The 13,206-nt window shown below is 48.3% G+C and overlaps 1 pseudogene; it reads right to left on the bottom strand.

Moving 5' to 3' along the window:
* Positions 1-1,450: 1,450 nt before the first annotated feature.
* On the bottom strand, positions 1,451-11,920 carry LOC130858293 (cytochrome P450 4A25-like; annotated as a pseudogene).
* Between the last annotated feature and the right edge of the window lie 1,286 nt (positions 11,921-13,206).

Below are 13,206 nucleotides of genomic sequence, written 5' to 3' on the forward strand. Positions count from 1 at the left end.
TCATGGTCCCCTGAGCAGGGCACTGTCAGAAACATGGAATGTTCAACAGTCTGCTCAATGAAAGAATGAGTGAGTGAAAGAGATGATGAACGTTTGATGTCTGTCGTGTAAGGCAAACCTACTGACCACTACACATGGAAACGTCACATGTCTGTCTTGAAAAGAGCTTGCTGTTTTTTGGCTGTGAACTCCTGGAAGCAGGGAGTGTCTTTCGTCTCCATGTTCTCATCTCCTAGTACATGACTTGGCACACAGAGACAGGCTTAATAAATGGTTTTAGAGTTAAATAAAGTTAATTGAATTGAGAAAAAAAACCCAGATGGAATTAAGTGTTAATTCTGACCTATGAATTGAGCCACCTGGTCCCCCTGTCCTCTAGTGGCAGCTGCATGACGTGCAGCCCATGTCTACAAGGAAGGATGGACCCTACACATCCTAGAGCCAATTCTGAGCAGGTTTTGCATCAAACGTGTTCTGTGAAGGTTAATTCACCAACTGAAAACTTCACAAAAGTATGGATTCATGAAAAAAACTTGCTTCTCCTTGTTTCTACTAAAAGATTACAAAATTATGGGACTTACTCTTTCAGAGGGGCATCTGTAGTCTTTGAGATTTTCACAGAAGTCATTTTGGGGTGTATCATCCAAGTCAACAGCTATTTCCAGGGTGCTTTTCCTTCCAGGAATTTTTCAAATGCACGTGTCAAATACAAAAGTGTGGATTTTCTCTGAAAAGCAATTGATTGTCCTCCACGTCATGTTCTTTTTTGTTTGTTTGTTAGTTTTTTCCCCAAGTACACTCTGTAGATTCTGGGACTATGGCATATAATCCCTGCTATACATAAAGAATTTTGTCAACTGGAAGGTGTCATATTTATATGAAAATGCAGTCTACACTTTGGTGGCATTGACTACAGAAATAGGGAACACATACATGGCATGGATTTTTCTCTACGGCCATGGCAACTGATCACATACATGGCTTGAACCATCAGGACAAAGGAGGCAGCTGGAAATCCAAACCCATGTAAACACCACTGATACAGTGGGAGGCTGGTTGGTGAATTAAGTAGAAAAGGCAGCGGGCTTGACTAAGAATGTGTGTAGAGAGAAAACTACCTTTTATGATGACTGATGATTGTGAAAAGCAAACATCTGAAGCTTAGTTTTCATAAAAATTCTAAAGATGAAATGTCAGACACCTTAAGGGAGGAAAACCGCAGAAACGTCGGAGTGGCCACTGACAGGGAAAAGTGGCTGGTGGTTGTGGAAGTCAGGAGGTCAAGGTCTCTGTGCCGTGCCCTCAAGGTCTTCATAAGCATGGAGACCCATGCCTCCTTCTCAACACATTAACATACAAGGACATAGTGCATACACCACATAGGAATGTACACAGTCAGACACATCAGGAAGCACCCAGTGACACCCAGCGGCACCAAGTGCAGAAAGCCTCACCTGGATCCTCCTGAGAAGGCCAGCAGAGCATGACTGTGTTGAGAAGACCCCAGTGCAAACCGGGATGGGTCAAACACCTGCAGAGAGAACACCGCGGCCGGGACACGTGGGGTCACACTCCTCTCAGCAATGCAAAAGGGAACAAGAATCCCAGATGGGGGAGCAAGAAGAGGTGTTGGTCTGGAGAGAGCATCCCATTCCCTCCTCCCACAGCCACCATACCTCTGGGTTCAGCCACACCTTCAGGTTGTGGTGAAGCCTTTAAATGGAGAGGGAGAGTGTGATTGCTGTGGGGCAGGGAGGAGAGAGGGAAGACGGATGGTACCCAGAGCAGCAGGGGGCATGTGCAGCACAAAAGGCTGGGAGCCACCATGAGAGCCAGCCTCCATCACTCTGAATACAACGATGCTCTTTCACGACAGATGAGCTGGGTGTGACAAAGCACATGAGCAGCAGGTAGGAGTAGGGAACCATGGCCCAGGATTGAAAAGTAAAAGGAATTGGAGGCTTACATTTAAGAGCACCTCACATGACAAGTCACATTTATCAAGTGTCATCATGAGCCCTTGGGTGAGGTGCATTAACTCATTCAATCCTCAGAGCAGCCCTCAAGGAAGGCACTCACATCCCCTTGTGCAGATGGGGCACCTGAGCCTCTGAGATGTTAAAGGGCGTGACCATGATCCCACAGTTAGGAGGTGGCAGCGCTGGGATTCACACCCACTGGGAGGTGAGCCCGTGGGGGGCCTCCAAGCATGACAGGGCTCTCCAACCTGGGCATCAGCTGCTCTCTGGCATCCACATGAGGGCCCCTCACAGGTTGGGCCACCTGACCGAGGACAGTGGATTCCCTGAGCTCCCTTGTTCAATGAGACCCACTATGGGAAGAAGAAGATCTCCTCCTGCTTCTGTCTGCTTCCCTCTTAAGATTTCTCAACTCAAGGAATCAGAGCGTTAGCCCTCCATTACAAGACTACATTTAGGGACTAGCATTTGCTTTTTGAGATTTTGTTGGTTCAAGTTCTGGGTCAAGCATTTTTAAAAAGTCATCCAAACCACAGAGTCAATACTAATGATCTTCAGGCAGAAATAATCTCCATGCCATCCCAGAACTGGGAAAGCACATTTGTATTTTTGATCTCCCATGTGGTCTTGTAGAGAGTTCAGGTTAGTGGCGGCGGTCAAGTTCATACCTGCAGGTGAGGAGCGTCCATCAGGGAAGGTGATGGGCTTGCTGAGCTCTCTGCCCATGAACGGCACTGGCGGATAGAGTCACAGTGCCTCCTTGATGCACATGGTGGTGTAGGACATCTGATCCAGGTGGCCCCTGAAATGAAGTCCATCCTAACATAGGATGGGCAGGGCAGGGCCAGACAACCAGGGGTTCTCCCCCAGCTGAGTGTCAAGTCTGTCCTATTGCATGTGCACTCACCTGGTGATGGAGGTACCATCCCCCAGGAGGATCTGGATGACTTCCTGGCACCTCTGCTGATGCTGAGGGTGGGAGGCCAGAGCATAGAGGGTCCAGGAGATGCCAATGGCTGTGGTTTCATGGCCTCCAAACATAAATATGTGTCCAATTTGGCACGGAGTTCTGTGTCAGACAAGATGCTCCCATTCTCCATTTGCAGAGGCAGGGCAAGAGTGCAGGGTTGGCCCTTCCTCTGCGTTTCTGGCAAAAGCCGCAGGCCTCTCCTGCCCATATTCACTGTGGCAAAGAGGAGGATGTCCAGGAAATCCAAGTGCCTCTCGCTCCTCACCTTCTCCAGCTCTCCCTGCTTCTGCAGGTGAGCCTTCCTCAGCCGGATCACTGCATCTATCACAGAACAGTGGTTCCCAGCAGAACTGAGACCTCTGGGGGCCCTGATCCCTCTCCCAGTGTAACCCCATCTGCCCCTCAGGCCCAATCTGGGTTCCAGGTGGATGTGGACAAGAGTGGGCTTGGGTGTGCATGGCGGGGCTGAGAGCTCCAGCATCATCTGAGGCAGGTCGGGCATCCCCTCAATAGCACAGCCCGGGGAGCCTCTGCCTGAATGCTGCTGGGAGGGGGCCTCATTCACTCATCACCAACGTGGTGACACATGTACCTCCCTGCACATCACCTGATCCCCACAACATCTCGGTTCCCAACCCCTGCCCCAGGAGAGCACCCAGCATGGGTGTGTGTGCCAGCTCCTTTAGAGGAAGCAGGAGACTGGGCTCTGCCTGAGGGGTCCAGGCCAGGCCCTTTCACATGTGCCTGGTGATGGGGGGGAGGGGGGAGCAGCCCAGAAGGAGAAGCAGAACATATGCCTAGATGGGTGAGCTGGCAGGCCCAGTGGCTTCAGCGCCCATCAGGAGTCAGCCTGTAAGTGATAACTTTCTGGTGGAAGATATTCCTCACATGGGAAAAAATCAGATTTCTCAGGTCCCTGATGGACTGGATGTAGGACTGGGAGTTCCTGAAGGGAGAGGATGCAGAAGAGACTGGCGTGGAGGGAGGCTCTGACCTGGAGACAGAGTGGGGCTCTGGGTGGGGATTCCTCAGTCAGTGGGGACAGGCCGCACTGAGGCTTTGTCATTTCTGCCTTACAGCCCTGGAGACCCTCAGTGCTTTACCAGTGGCCTGAGCAGCCAGGCTTGTCCTTGTGCAGGAATCAGGGACCTGTGACTGAGGCAAGGTTGGTCTGGGTGGAGTTTGACTGTGGTCCATGGCTCTCTGCATAATGTTGCCTTTTGCTCTGAATAGCATCCTTGCTGCCCTACCTGCCTCTCAGGGGAGTCCTCCCCAGCTGGTGAGATCAGGACCCTGCCCTTGAAGGGTTGTCACTGACCTGTCTGTCTGGATGCTGCCCCGGTGGCTGAAGGCGCACTTCATGATGGCGTCCAGCGTTATCAAGGAGATGTGTTCAAAGATCTCCAGATGTGCGTCCTGGCCGATGAGCTCCTCCCACTTGTCCTGTGGTGGGAGGGGGACATTGACCCTGCTCTGCTTCTTCAGAAGGCCTGTGCTGACAAGGCCACGCTCTCTTTGCCTCTGTCTCTCTAAATCCTTGGATGACATTTCCTCAATTTCCACCCAGTTTAAAGCTCCAGCACATGTGTAATGTGATGCCCATTTTCTCAGAATCTTTTATTATACAATTATGCATGTTGTCTCAAAATATTCTGAATTAGTTCTGAATTTTAGGAACAATTTATGATGCTCATCACCTTGTGGCAGACCAGAAAGCATAGTTTTACAGGGGACAAAGGGGGAATCCTTTGTGTCCTGAGATCGTAGCTGGACAGGTGGTGGCCAACACTAGAAGGCAAATATTTCAAGGCCCGGAGAAGCTGAAGGAGCTTTGCTGGCGCTGCCATGAAGGGGCATGAGGGTCTTCAATTCCTTTCATTCATCCAGTGTTAGCTGAGACCAGCTGGTTCCCAGTGCGGTTTGAAGGTGATGTTTCTGAAGCCCTGCTCTGTGAATGTAGACCTGGCCTCATTTTCTGCCATGAGTGTCTCAGTTCCATGCAGAAGCTCTGGACCCCAGGCCAGAGCCCACCTGAGTGCCATCCTGGGATGTCCAGTCTGCTACAGAAGCTGCCGTTGCCCATGCCAGCCAGGGGCAGCTTGTGCTGCTGTGCAGGGGAATGAGCCTTGCTCTAGTGTGCTGAGTGAAGACGTCTAGATGATAGGAGAGTGAACCCTGAAAACACCACGGCCCGGCTTTCCCTTGGTGAGGGGCACATTGTGCATTCAAGCTGGTGCCTGCGTCCTCCTCTGTGCCATCCAGTTTTAGGCATCTCTGTCTCATAGTAAGTTTGGAATGCATCATGCTGGGTTGTCTGTATCTGATGGATGTCTGAGGGCACCTGTTTCTGCAAGTGGACTTTGTCAGCTGTGTTGGATGTGAGTGGGTACAGGTGATGAGGGATGGACTCACCAGCATCACTCGGACTGAGTCTGCAAGGAGACGCACATAGGGCTTCAGGATGCCCTAGTGGAAGGCTGGGGTCAGCATCCGCCGGTGCTGGAACCACGTCTGCCCCTCCACCACGAGCACACCATTCCCTGGACCACAGATGGGGGTGTGTGTGGGTCGGGCAGACTGGATTAGAGGATGACTGGGGACAACTTGGGAGGAACCAAGGGTGTCAGAAGAAGGCACATCATGGACAAAGACAGGAATGGCCAAGACAGTTCAAGGATGGGAATTTCCAAAATGGATGGTCCATAGGATGTGATTATGACAGCTCTGAGATTAAGGTTGGAAAATAATAGGGGGGCAGCTGATAGAAGGACTTGACTAAAATCAGTCTGAGAATTTCACAGAGCACTGAGAAGGGGTGAAGAAGAGGCTGAGCAACAGGACAGCCTCAGCACATTACAAAGATGAGGCCATTATTAGAAGAAGAGAAATGAGGTTTGCAGCAGAGATGCGGGTGGTGACAGGGTGCCTGACCCCTGTTGTTCTCCGTTAGGCAAAGGGGCAGGTCTTGGTAAACCTAACTGGAGGGTGGACCACAGTTGTGTTTAAATGTACTTGCCAATGCAGGGAATCAGGCATCTGTAGGCACCATAAGACTTTGGATCTGAAAGGCAAGGAAGGAAGGTGGAGGGGAGTGAAGAAGGCAGGCGCCCTGCAGAGCAGCAGTGGTCCAGACCATCGGCTGCAACTGACAGTCTGTCTTAAGCCGCCTCCCCCTGGGTTTCCAGCCCTGAGACTCTCTGTCCTGACCGTCACCTGTGGGACCAGGCAGGCAGACTCGGTGTCCTAGCAGCAGAACACCCACAGGACTAAGATGGTGAATCGGCATGAAACCTAAGTTCTGTTCAGTGCCATAGAATAAGACAGAAGCCTGTGGTTTTCCTACGATTTGTGGTGGTTTGACCATTTCAAGACCCACGACAGGCAACAGTGAGAGGTGCCAAAGCTACATCAGTGTGGACAGGGAAGTGTCTCCCAGAATGGCATCCTCTGAGTTGTGTTTTAAAAAGAAAGAAAGGAAGAAGAGTGAAATCAGCCCCACCCAGGTGTTTAAGCATTCACTATAAATAGAGAATATCGACCCTAGGCCGTCTTGTGGGCTGCAAGGATGGTTGGTAGAGAGTCAGGTATTCCTGGCTGAAGTGCCGGTCTCTTCTGGAATGGCACAGACCCAGGGGCATGTACCCAAGAGGGAAGAGTTTCTCCTGCTGCCATGTGGGTTTCACTGTCACCTGATCTGCCCAGGACGAGCTTCATGTAGTCAGGGTCATAGACCAATACGCCGGCTCTTGTCCCGAACAGCTGGCAAGCACAGGCAGTCGGGTATTTCTCTACCCTGTTTCAGTAGGGCTTGCAGCTCGCTCTCCTCTTGGAACTGTCACCAAGGGAAAGATACATCGATAAAACCCTTCTCTGAGTTCCAGTGCTGGAGTGGGGGTGAAGAGCAGGATGGGTACAAGGAGGTCCCTCTGGATCTCTCAGCAGAACTAAGAGTTTAGATCTATTGCTTATGGCCTGGGCTTGGAGGCGGACTTGCTGGCTGTCCACCTTTGTCCCAAGACCAGATTCTGTCCCATTGTCAGGTACAGCTATGGGCCAGCACTAGCAACTGCCTACAGAAATATACATGATGGATAGACCCCCTGGTGTACAGCCTTTTGAAGGTCATTCGTACCACATTTGCATGAGCCACTTATGGTAATTCTTATTACTTGGTATGCAGTTCTGTCATAGAATTTTATTATTTAAAGAAAGAAATAGTTTATTTCTAAAAACAAATTTATATACTAATTTCCTTTTGCCATACTGGTTGTAATTTTTTTTTCCTGTTTTCTTTTTTGTTTTCAGTTTCATTTATTTATTTATTTTTTTGGGGGGGGGTACACCAAGTTCAATCATCTGTTTTTATACACGTATTCCCATACTCCCTCCCTCCCTTGACTCCCCCCTCCACCCTCCCTCGAGTCCCACCTACCCTCCCCGTCCCAGTCCTCTAAGGCATCTTCCATCCTCGAGTTGAACTCCCTTTGTTATACAACTATACAACTATCTATTTTACAGTTGGTAGTATATATATGTCTGTGCTACTATCTCGCTTCTTCTCAGCTTCCCCTTCACCCCCCGCCCCCTTCCAAACCTCGAGTTCTCCAGTCCATTCTCTGTATCTGCGTCCTTGTTCTTGTCACTGAGTTCATTACTACCATTTTTAGATTCCGTATATGTGAGTTAGCATACAATATTTGTCTTTCTCTTTCTGACTTACTTCACTCTGTATGACAGACTCTAGGTCTATCCACCTCATGACATATAGCTCCATCTCATCCCTTTTTATAGCTGAGTAATATTCCATTGCATATATATGCCACCTCTTCTTTATCCATTCGTTTGTTGATGGGCATTTAGGTTGCTTCCATGTCCTGGCTATTGGAAATAGTGCTGCAATAAACATTATGGTACATGTTTCTTTTGGGATTATGATTTTCTTTGGGTATATGCCCAGTAGTGGGATTACTGGATCATATGGTAGTTCTATTTGTAGTTTTTTAAGGAACCTCCAAATTGTTTTCCATAGTGGCTGTACCAACTTACATTCCCACCAACAGTGCAGGAGAGTTCCCTTTTCTCCACAACTTTTCCAGTATTTGTTGTTTCCAGATTTTGTGATGATGGCCATTCTGATGGGTGTGAGGTGATACCTCATTGTGGCTTTGACATGCATTTCTCTGATGATGAGTGATGTTGAACATCTTTTCATGTGTTTGTTGGCCATCTGTATGTCTTCTTTGGAGAAATGTCTATTTAGGTCTTCTGCCCATTTGTGGATTGGGTTATTTGCTTTTTTGGTATTAAGGTGCATGAGCTGCTTGTCTATTTTGGAGGTTAATCCTTTGTCCGTTGTTTCATAGGCAATTATTTTTTCCCATTCTGAGGGTTGCCTTTTAGTCTTGTTTATGGTTTCCTTTGCTGTGCAAAAGCTTTTAAGTTTCATGAGGTCCCATTCATTTATTCTTGATTTTATTTCCCTGATTCTAGGAGGTGGGTCAAAAAGGATGTTGCTTTGATGTATGTCATAGAGTGTTCTGCCTATGTTTTCCTCTAGGAGTTTTATAGTGTCTGGCCTTACATGTAAGTCTTTAATCCATTTGGAGTTTATTTTTGTGTATGGTGTTAGGAAGTGTTCTAATTTCATTCTTTGACATGTAGCTGTCCAATGTTCCCAGCACCACTTACTGAAGAGGCTGTCTATTTTCCATTGTATATTCGTGCCTCCTTTGTCAAAGATAAGGTGCCCATATGTGTTTGGGCTTACTTCTGAGTTCTCTATTCTATTCCATTCCATTGATCTTCCTTTCTATTTTTGTGCCAGTACCATACTGTCTTGATCACTATGGCCCTGTACTATAGTTTGAAGTCAGGAAGCCTGATTCCACCAACTCCATTTTTCCTTCTCAAGATTGCTTTGGCTATTCGGGGTCTTTTGCGTCTCCATACAAATCGTAAGATTTCTTTCTCTAGTTCTGTGAAAAATGCCATTGGTAATTTGATTGGGTTTGCATTGAATCTGTAAATTGCTTTGGGTAGTACAGTCATTTTCACGATGTTGATTCTTCCAATCCAGGAACATGGTATGTCCCTCCATCTGTTTGTGTCATCTTTGATTTCTTTCATCAATGTCTTAAAATTTTCTGCATACAGATCTTTTGCCTTCTTAGGCAGGTTTATTCCTAGGTATTTTATTCTTTTTGTTGCAATGGTAAATGGGAAAGTTTCTGTAATTTCTCTTTCTGCTGTAATATATTTTGAATACTATCCCAGCATGCATAGAAATGGTTGTTATTTTGAAAGATTGTTTGGGATGTATATGGCTATGTGAAAGAAATTAAATACTAAATTCTGTGTGTATAATATTATTTTACATATTGAGTGTGTACACTGTTGTAGGACACATTGTGGATGTATATATATGAAAATGGTACTGAACTAAGATTTGATATGTGGATTTTTTTCTGTCACTTTCCTTTACCAATATCCAGGAACTTTATGCACTTCCCACCACCTAGAGGAAGCTTTTGAAACTCCTCAGTGTGGACCACAAAGGCCTTTGCACTCTGGCTTCACCTTCTGTCTTCTTGCCTCCTGCCGGGCTGGCAACTCCACAGGACCCGTTGCTCTGCCCCCCAGGATGTGGCTGCCCGTGCCCCTAGCAGGGGCTCCACCTGCTAACACTCCTGGGCCTTTGCCCATGTTCTTCCCTCTACCTGGTGTGCCCGTCCTCTCTGCCACAGAGCAACTGCCTCTCCTCTGCTTGGAGACGCAGCTTTTCTCACCACCTCTGGATTTCTCCTCAACATTTGGTCCAAGGCATGCTCCATGCAGCCAACTCTTCTTTAATTCAATGGCTTCTGTGTACCTCAAAGCAACTCCTGCCACTCTGGTACCTAATCTCTGCCTGCATCCTTCTACCATCAAGACTCACCAGCTCGGAGACACCTTGCCTATTGTGGGACAGCTTCCTCCACCCAGCACATATTTATTGAGCATTTCCTATGTGCCAGGCACTGGTTCAAAGGCCCTGAATTAGGATGGGGCTCTAGATGCTTGTCTGCTTGGAGCCTCTGGATTAGCAGAGGAGACAGAGGGATTAAGAGGCCCTGACAGTTGTAGGGGGTCATGAATGTGTGATGGAGGGAAGACCCAGCCTCTGGCGAAGCTTTGAGGATGGCGCCCTGACTCCAACCTTGACGTTAGAAAGCTCTTGGAAATGTACTTGCTCATTCATCGAGTCATCATTTATCCAGATGCTTTCGGGTCACAAAGATCCACCAGAGACAGGCTCTCCCAGAAGGAGCTCACCGCTATGATGCTGCAGAAAAAATAGCTGAATCCGGTTAGCCATGCCTTTTGAAAAGGACATCTAAGGGAAAAGGAGTTGTGCCCTCGGCTCCTGGGAGACCCAGAAAGACATGTTGGGAGAGGTGGCTTGGAATTGGGCCTTGGAAGACAGACATAGGAGGGACAAGGTCATTGTAGGTACAGGGCACATAAGCGCAGTGTACCAGAGGCTGCAATGCCCAGGCAGGCGGGAAGGACCCTCTATAACCTGGCGTGCAGGAGACTAGGAGGCCTGAAGGCCCAGCAGGTGTGGAGGACCCTTAGTAACCTGGGGTGCAGGAGTGTAGGAAGGAGAGGGGAGAGAGGTACTGGACCAGCCCACATGGGGCCCTGGCTGTTTCCGGTTCCTGTCTTTGGCTTGAATCATGATACTTGAATCATGATACTTGAATCATGATTCAGAGAAAGAGGGGCCTCAGCTCTCCCCAACCCCTGATTTTCTCCTGACATTTGTTCAGCCCACAAAGCCTTGGTGAGCCCCTGTCCATGTGGCCCCTGACTTTCCTGTGAGCCCCCACGCCCCCAGGCTAGTGCTGCCAGAGCTGAGTGGGGAGGTGCTGCCCCTCCCCCGCCTGCAGGCTGCTCCTTCCCCTCCTGCCTGTCCCTCCTCTCATTGGAATGACCTCCCTCTGTGCAGGTTGCTTGCTGGGTGCTGGGGGTGAGGGGGATTACACATTAACTCCAAGAGCTCATAGTCCAGTGAATGAGGACACCGGGCAGGCGACCTCACCCTGCTGATGGTGCAACTCAGATGTCAGTTCCCCTTACCTGGCGCCATCTTGAGAACCTGGCTCATATGTGCCAGCAACTGGTCAGGGTTTAACCACTGAAATCACGAGACTGGAAAATCCCTTGCTCATTACAAACCGAGCCAGTTTGTGCCTGCAGCTGCCATGATTCCCCATCCAGCAGGTGGGCCTCTTTTCCTGTGACCTGACACATTCTGAGATTCCTGTCTGTCATCTCCATGGACAGTGCACCCACAGGGCGCCATCCATTAGACCGATGTCTGTGCTCCCAGGCAAGCTGAGGGCTAGGCATGCAGAGAGGATGGGATTGCGGGATGAGGCAGGGAAGCATCTAGAAGCCTGTTTTGGGAGAACAGCTGAAGCTACTCAGCCTGGAGAGCAGGGAGATTCAGGATGGAACAGCCATTGCCCTCAAAGTGCGGGGCTGCCAGGACAGGCTGCAGATCTACCTGAGGAGAGAGTGACAGACCCGAGGACACCCACACAGGGTCTTGGGAGGGAGTGAGCTCCCTGGACTGGGATGAGGACCCAAGACCTGAGAGTTAAGCAGGGTTCTTTTGTGGGACCACGTGCTTATCACACAACAAGACTCTGTCCCATGAACTTGCTGACCAGGACCATGGTCTGAGGGCCCTGGCCCTCCCTGCCCTACCCTCCCCCGTCCCGCTCCATCTTACCTCCCGCATGTGCCCATAGAGCCAATGGGAAGGAGGAGACTTGAACTGCTGGAGGGCTTTGAGCAGCCACTGTCTGCGCAGGTAGAGCTGTGCTGCCTTGAGCAGAAGCAGAAGCAGGCCGAGTAGGGCGGTCACCTGCAGGTGCCCTGAGATGCTGCCCAGGTCTCTTGTGGGGCTCAGCACAGAGATGCTCATGGTGCAGCGGCGTCTGGAGCACGGACTGTCCCTGAATGTGGCGGACCTCCCCTGAGCACCCAGCCTGGTGAGGGAGGATCACCCCACTCACCTGGGGGAGGGATAGGGTGAGGGCAGAGCTCAGACCTGGGCCTCCAGGGTTGTAGTTGTTTTCTTGGTATTGTTTGTTTTTTTTTTAAACTGAAACCAATCTCTCTTTTGTTACAAAATGTAACATAAAAAGAAGATAATATTTGTAAATAGAAGTGGGAGGTTGAGTTGTACCAGAATCCTGCAAACTGCCACATGCTTACTGTATAAAAAAGCTTTAAACCAATCATAATAAAACAGGAAAATAAATGTTTTGTATAGCTTCCCTGAATAACATATTGCTGTGATATCTTATTTAACACTGTGATATTGTACATCTAGGCATGGTCTACCCTGCATGACCACAGAAATCATTTTCACTTGTCCAATGCAACTGAAAATTCCATCCCCCTCTTTTTTTTTAACTAATCAGCAGGTTAGTGCACACTGAGGGTATGGATGCTTACATATTTCCTTAACTTTGCACTGATATGTGTGTGTGAATACCCTGTCTTCCTTCTTAAGAAATGAGAGAATACAAGTATGAAATGTAGTGAAGGATGGCTACTACTGAAATATGATAGTCTTCGTTTTAAAAAATCTTTGGGATTATGTAATTAACATTTAGAGAAATTTTATTCAGATGTCTTGCTTTCTTCACCTTTGAGGCTTACAGATTCTTAAAGCAAGATTCCTTTCAGAGTCACTGTTTTCACCCTCTTGTGTAGTAATCAGTGACTGTGTTTTTCTGTTGGGCCAGATAAAATAGCTAGCTGAGAATCTTGTAATCTTTATATTGTTAGGTATATTATAAGTGCAGCATCTTTTGCTGTACATGAAGTCTTTCCTGCGTGTTTTTGCAGGAATTAAAAAAAAGCTGAAGAACAGAGGACAAACTAAAATTTCATGAAAGAAAATCCTAATCAGCAGTGGCAGTGTAAGAAGAAGATGACTTCCACTTGGTCATTGTGGACAGGCAGTTAGATGTGGTGTCAGTGCTTCTGTGAATGATGACTAGTGTCTCTCTTGTAGCAAGTGCATGCTCCAGTGTCCATCTCCTGCCTAGAAAGAGAGGGCTCAGCAAGAGGCACCACTCAGCAGAAGCACTTAGGTGTCCTAAAGCAAAGGCTTTTTAATGCAATCAGTTTGACAGTATTCTTAGAGAAATGCAAACATAATTCTAAGGCATTTGTCAGCACACTTTAAGCTCTTTTACG

The sequence above is a fragment of the Hippopotamus amphibius genome, chromosome 1 (genome assembly GCF_030028045.1).
Source record: "Hippopotamus amphibius kiboko isolate mHipAmp2 chromosome 1, mHipAmp2.hap2, whole genome shotgun sequence".
In the NCBI taxonomy this organism is placed as follows: Eukaryota; Metazoa; Chordata; class Mammalia; order Artiodactyla; family Hippopotamidae; genus Hippopotamus; species Hippopotamus amphibius.